Below are 7,706 nucleotides of genomic sequence, written 5' to 3'. Positions count from 1 at the left end.
CTCATACATATATATATATATATATACAGTATATACAGAGAGAGAAAGAGATAGAGAATGTGGGAGAGGGGCGGAGACATAAAGAATTGAATTCTCTAATTCACACATAAAAATGAGAATGAAATCTATAAGGTCTATATGAATAAGTTCTATAATGAGGAAAAAATTAGATCTAATCAGTGAAAAACTGAAGGCTTGTTTATTTATTATAATTTATTTAAATAAGATTAACATTGCAAATGAGATTGTATTACAATATCTTTAAAGTTAAAAACGTGCTAAAAAAAAATAAACCTCTAAAATGTGTACGTCCTTTGACATTAGAAAAACGTAAAAAATTAGTGATGCATTTAATATGTGCATTGCCTTGTACTTAGCCCTCGGTTAATATTTATAGTATAATACTGTTTAATAATATTATATATATATATATATATATATGTTATATAAACATATTGATTTTTTCTTTGTTTTTAACCTTTCTATTAACTATTAAAATTATTTGATTTTATTAACATGCTTGACCGGGATTCGAACACGAGACCTTCACACGAAATGCTGGGACACTACTTATTCAGCTTCGGAGGTCAGCATGTTTTAAGGTAGTTAAAAAATTTGTGTTTTTTTTTTATTTGATGATATTGTCACATAAACTTGAAGCTTTAGCGTGGGATAAGGAAATATAACGTATAAAAAAATGCCGTGCCTGACCGGGATTCGAACCCAGGACCTCCGGATGAAAGGCCGAGACGCTACTTCTCGCGCCACGAAGGCCGACAATTTATTTATTTTTTTTTATGTTTGATTTTACTTATATTACAAAGTGTTTCACAAAATTTCTTTCATACTTGATCAAAAAAAAAAAAAAAAATCATATAAATATTATGCCTAAAAACGCTTTCGTTTTTCGTTTTCGAGTATAGCTAGCGGAAGACTTTAGGTTTAAAGGTTAAGTAATCCTGAACATTAAAATTTACTAACTAAAATTACCGATAAAAATTTGTTATTTATTAGCAGGCTGACATGAAAATGAAAAACAATGTGTTTCAGAACTGTATCTGGAGTAGTTTCTGAGAAAATTGTGCAAATATTTGTAATCGAAAAACATGAATCTTATGTTTGAATACGTGACCTTAGTAAATTACCAATAATTAAATTAAACTTCAAGTAAAAACTTGTAAATGTTGAATTCTGAGAATATTTTTATGTTTAAAGTGAATGAAAAAAAATTGAAAAAGATAATTCATTTTTGTTAAAATTCAAATACAAAAAAATTCAAAACTTTGCGCTTGTGCTTGCATTTATATGCATTAGACCCCTTTTTCATAAACACAAAAAAGTAGTTGTAAAGTTTTCTTTAATGATTTCTGTAAATGGGGTATTGAAGCCATTAAATTAGAAAAATCTGATGTGTATACCACATGACTTCCTTGTACAACTATTACATATACACATCTTTATAAAATGAAAATACATAAAATTTTATTTCATTAATAACTTATTGAATTCTAATTTATCGCAAAGATTTTTTGCAGTCAGAGGTTAATAACTATTAATAAATCACACATGAACTTTATACAATTAACATTATTACAATTGGTATACATTAACTGAAAAATCTTTTAACACCATTTTGTGCATATGTTAATGATGAATTAAACAGGACGATGAAATGCATCGAACGAGTACGCCTGAATGTATATGTTGTTCTTGTGAGGGTCTATTTTTTAATCACTCTGTAGTTAGCTTTAATGTAGATAAAATTAAACAGAAATTCCAGAATAATTAAATAAAATTAAACTAGAAAATCCAAAAATAATACGATTCTAAATTATAATTTTCAATTAATATTAAATAATCAGATGTTTCACCAACTCTATTACATAAACACATATTTAATAATGCCTATTAAATTATAAATACACATTTTTAAAAGTTCACAACATTTTATTTTATTAATAACTTCAGATATTTTTTTCATATTTTTTAAAAATTGTTATTATTAAATTATTATTTATTGTAAAACCTTTTTACAATCAAAAATTAATAAATCAATATATATAAATTTAAAAAAAAGTTAAAAGAAAAAAGTAGTTCAAGACGGAGCCGAACCGATGTGCCTTCTCCTTGTAAGATATAAATATTTCATTAATTAAGATTTTATTTGACTATAACTCTGGAACCAATGAAAATAAATACCACTTATGATAAATCGTTGAAAAGCTCTCAAATGAGGGTTATTATTGCAGTTTAAGTTATCACTGCGGTAAAAAGTAAAAATCTAATTCTTTTGGATTTTGCGCATTTTTTGATATTTTTGGTCAATTCGATTGCAATTAAACGGGACGGTGCACAATTAGATAGATGTTACAGCAAACCTAAATCCAAAATTTCAACATCCTAGAGCTAATCGTTTTTGAGTTATGCGAGATACATACGTACGTAAGTATGCACATACAACATAGCAAAGGTTATAAAGAATTAACATCAGTAGAAAAGAAAAAAAAAGTTGAATAAACTGCGTTTTGAAAATCACCTCCTCATATATATATTTTGAAGTCACAAAGTTGTTTCTGATTAATTTTTTACCTCTGCTTTTTTTATTCATCCAGCCAATTGCTAGTTCCTCTTCTTTTGTCTATAGAGTAACATATTCACCTAATCCTGTTGTTTTGTATCCACCTGTACTCTAAAAATAAATTTGTCCTGGCTGACTGACTCTTTCATCAACGTCCAGTAAAACTACTGAAGATAAACTGATGAAAATTTATACGTACGTACGTACATACAGACGTCACGCCGAAACTAGTCAAAATGGATTCAGGGATGGTCAAAATGTATATTTCCGTTGAAATCTGAAAACCGAAATTTTTGCGATTACAGTACTTCCTTTACTTCGTACAAGGAAGTAAAAACAAAAATAAGATGGATTAAAGAAGTTTAAAAGACTTAAAAATAAAAAATAAAAATATATTAAAATTAGAGAGACCTTTAAAACTTAAATTACGATGTTACAGGATTTTCAAAAAAACAAAAGACCAATAAAAAAAATCTGATAATGGAATGATCGGAAAAATGCAAAGGAAAACACGCGGAGAGAATAAATAGGTACTGGGAGGAGAGAAAACAGCAAAGAAAGAAGTGATGGTTGTTGGAACGTGGTTCTAAAGTGAGGTAAAAATCGACAAGAAAAAGATTTTTGTATTAAATTGTATAAGCATAGATACTGTTATTCAGTTTGTTCATTTTTAATTCGTAAAAATAAATAGTTATATATTTTTTTTGCATTCTATTTATAATTAAAATAAATAGATTAATTTTTTTATTCTGTTCGGTTCATAATATTGCATCACGTTATTATCAAATAAATTATAAATATATAAAAAATAAATTGCCGATATCCATGGATTGGATTAATTAACAATTAATTGGAGGTGCACAATTAGATGTTACAACAGTTCTAAATCCAAAATTTCAACATCCTACGGCTAATCGTTTTTGAGTTATATGAGATACATACACACGTACGTACATTCGTCACGTCGAAACTAATCAAAATGTATTCAGGGATAGTCAAAATTTCCATTGAAATATTTCACAGAAGCTTCAAAGCTATGTTAATTCACCAATCAATTATACGTATTCGAATATTTAAGTTAATCAAGTAATAATATCCTTGGTTGCTAAATCGAAGGACCAGGTTCGATACTGAGATTTTTTAAGATCATCATTTTTACTAATAGGTAATAGACTTAAGTATCATTCTGAAAAAAAAATCTTGTTTGTAGTTTAAAAAATGCAGACTTAATTATAAAAAAGAATTCCAGTAAAAGATTTTTAAATCTCTTCTCTGAATTGTTTTTACAAGCTATTTATTCTAACAAGAGTGAGGTAAGGATTACACTATGACCTGAGGCATCTCAGAACAGGTGTTGCAACAGCTGATCGGTGAAATTTTAACAACACACCCATCCAGCCGCCTGAATAGATTTAAATATTTGGATAGAGTAAAAAAAAAACGTTTTAACATTTTTTTTTCTTTACCAATGAATATGTATTTTATTTTCATAATTTCATAAACAACCATATCCAGCAGAAAACGTTTTCATACCCAAAATATCGTGTAAAATGTTGTGAACACAATCTATCGAGACGTTTGCAATGTGATCAAGCTCGGTGATCATCTAAAATCACATTATGGATTTTTGAAATGATTTTGTCGTTCGTTGAGGCTTTTGGACGTCTTGAATATTTATCATCATGAATGACTGTACGATCACGTTTATATTAAGCAGCCCACTTTTTTATCGTCGAAAACGAAAGGGAAGAAACCTTTAAATGAGAATTTAAACTGGTTTAACTCGGGGTTAAAACTTTTAAAAGAAAGTACTTTATAACAGCTCTAACTTTAAAGTTTAAAAACTTTAAGTTTAAACTTTAAAACGGAAACATTTTTCCGTTTTTCAGAAAATGTCAAAATTTATTTGCTTTACTCGAGCGCTAAAAACAAATAATCGCGTCTGAATCTTCGTAGCACGCCATATAAAGAATGATATTGACAAATAAATTTGTCATATTGTATCAGACCGTGAATTATCCGAACGATCCTGATACGTACTTATATACTTCCTTTTGGAATTCCCTTGGTTTTTATCGACTTTTTGAAGAAAAGTACAACAGTACTTTCGGTCCAACGGTAGGACTTGGGGGTGAAATTGAATTTTCTTTACGTTTTGAAGTAAGAGGAGTATGAAAATATATTCACTTATAATGTAATGTCCTTATATATATTTTTTCTGAAAATCCAAATATATTATAAACATATTTACCACTGTGTTAATGATCTTAATCAAATATAATAAAGAGAACATGAAAGCCCAGTTATAGAAACAGTATATTAAAGTTCCAATAGTTAACTTTCGGGAACTACTCACATCGTCAGCTGGTAATTAATATTATTATTATATGATAAATGATTAAATGAAAAAAAGATTTCATTAAATTTTTTCTCTTAATCATTTTTCATAAAATAATATTATTTACCAATATACAAGGCACGGATGATAAATTTTGCACATATATGCGTAGCATGGAAATGAAAAAAGATATTGTGTTGAAATAAAAAATGAATAAAAGTACAATACCTTAGCTACAAAATTCAGTATTTATTTTTCAATATAATCCCCGTTTACAGTGCTACACTTTTCTCAACATGTGACAAGTTTTAGCATTCCATCGCTGAAAACCTCTGGCGGTCTTTCTCGGATCCAAGTGGTCACAGCTTCCTTCACCTCATCATCGGTGGTGTAATGATTACCTTTGAGATCCCTCTTTTGATGAGGGAAGAAGTGGAAGTCGCACGGAGCCAAACCGGCGAGTATGGCGGTTGCGGAATAGGCTCAAACTTCAGTTTGCGGAGAGCCTCTCTAGTGACGTGCGATGTGTGATGCTGTGAATTTTTATATTTCAAGATTATGAGCATGGTGGTCTTTCGAACGCGATGTACTCTTCGCCTGAGATGTCTTAACGTATCAGTGTACCTTACGGTATTCACAGACGTCCTATGTTCCAGATACTCAGTCAAAAAAACGTGTTCGGCGTCCCAAAACATCGTCAAAAGGAATTTTTTCGCCGAGTCTTGAGTATTAAATTTTTTGGGGTTTTGGCGATTCGTAATGCCATTCCATGCTTTGCCTTTTTTCTTCCAGGTCTCCAACTCTCATCCCTGGTCACGAAAAGGAAGTCGTTTCCTTCGGCACAATATTGCTGTAAAAGTTCTTCGCAACGTTCGACACGACGCTCCTTGTATTCGTCTTGTCAGTTCGCGGTACCCATCGGGGACAGATTTTACGGTAACCCAATCGCTCAATAATATGGCCTACTCGTTCTTTATATATACCTAACTGAATAGCTGGGTGATTCACCGGTCACTTTGAAGCAAATCGTCCCCTTCCTTTCGATATTTCTCGTCAGTCACAGAAACTGGTCTTCCGCTTCGAGGTGAGTCCTCGATTATCGATTTACCAGTTTCGCATTCGAAAAATCTCAACGCCCATCTATTCATTGTACTCCTGTCAACAGTTTCACTACAGTAAACCCTTTTTAAAATATGAAAAATATTCGTAGGATTCACATTTTCTGGTGTTAAATAATTGATCACTGCGCGTTGTTTTAACCGTGTTGACATATCGGCCGTACTCGACTCCATTTTAACTACTGCTGAAAACAAACCGGTGAACGAATTGCAACGCATTATCACGGTTTATATTATTAACTTATTATTATTATAGTTTAGTTATCATGTGCTGCCACGCCTAACTTGATAGTACCTTTTGTCTCCGTGTAGCACGCTAGTGTGCAAAATTTTATCAGCCGATCCTCGTAATATTATTTACCACATAATATCATTCATTCCAGATCCACCTCCGGATCCACCTTTCGGTGGATCCGGAGTTATAAATAGAAAAAAAGAAAAAAGAGAATATGTTGTTTCAATAACTGGACTTCTTTATGTGTTTTCTTTATTATATTTGATTATTATGTATGCTTATGCATAAAATTTGTAGCTCAAAAATCACCAAAACTACTGGATAAATTGCATTGAAATTTAGATATACTGAAGGAGTGTATCTGACGTTGTGAGTATGAAAATTTTATGAAGATTAGTTGAGTCGTTCCTGAGTTATGCACGATTTAAGATCGATACTACTTATTCTGAATTTGAGGTATTTTTTCGGTCACATGATGTGATTGGAGGGTGAAAATGTTTTTTCTTTACATTTTGAGGTTTGAGGATTACGAAAATACCATTCATAAAGTTTTGTGTATCAAAAATCTTCAAAACTTTGTTTTATACTCAATGAATGTGAAGGAAATGTATATATTCTATATAAGTGTATCTGAAGTTGTGTACTAAAGTTCTTGAGTGATCGTTCTTGTTACGGTCAATTTACGGACGACAACAGACAACATAAGCCCATATGAAAAATACTCTACTATACAGTCAACATAGCTTCAAATTGAGGTTATGTTATCTGGCAGCAATCAGAAGTTAAACCTCCAATTGAGGGTTACCTCAATTTTAAGTTGTTGTTAGACAATATAACTTCTAATTTTTGCCAGACAACAACTGGTGCATTCTTCATACGAGTTTATGCGTGAGTTACAGTGGTGAGCGAGTTTAAAATTGATGCTTGTGTGTAGGGTGTACTCTACACCCTAACATATGTAGTGCGTTATACTCTGGAAATCAGTGCGTTTCTGTCTGCTAAATAGTACGGTTGCACCTGAAAACGTCTTCTTACGCAAATCTACGAAAGAGTTCTTTTTTGTTGTGTTTTACGGTTTGAGAAAATTTTCGAACATTTTCAAAAACCCTCACTCCCAAAATTTTTATAGATTCTTGTAACTTTTTTTTTTTTAATAAATATAGCTGCTGCATCAGATATTTATTGCTGGGAAAGTAAAATATTTTCAAAGAAATAAATATAAGTTAATTTCTTTTTTAAATATGTCTATTTATTTTGATCAGTGGGGACCCGTCGTACGAAATCTGATACCGCAGCTTGTTATGAATAAGCATTTAACTGAGTTCAACCATATGCTTGCATATATATATTTATATATTCAGTGGTCATTAATTCATGATAAACTTCGATGTAAAAACAAGAAAATAAAAGAAAGGATTTTTATAATAAAGAAAAATT

Source organism: Lycorma delicatula, chromosome 1, assembly GCF_047948215.1.
Source record: "Lycorma delicatula isolate Av1 chromosome 1, ASM4794821v1, whole genome shotgun sequence".
NCBI lineage: Eukaryota > Metazoa > Arthropoda > Insecta > Hemiptera > Fulgoridae > Lycorma > Lycorma delicatula.
Note: the sequence above shows the minus strand (reverse complement) of the source record.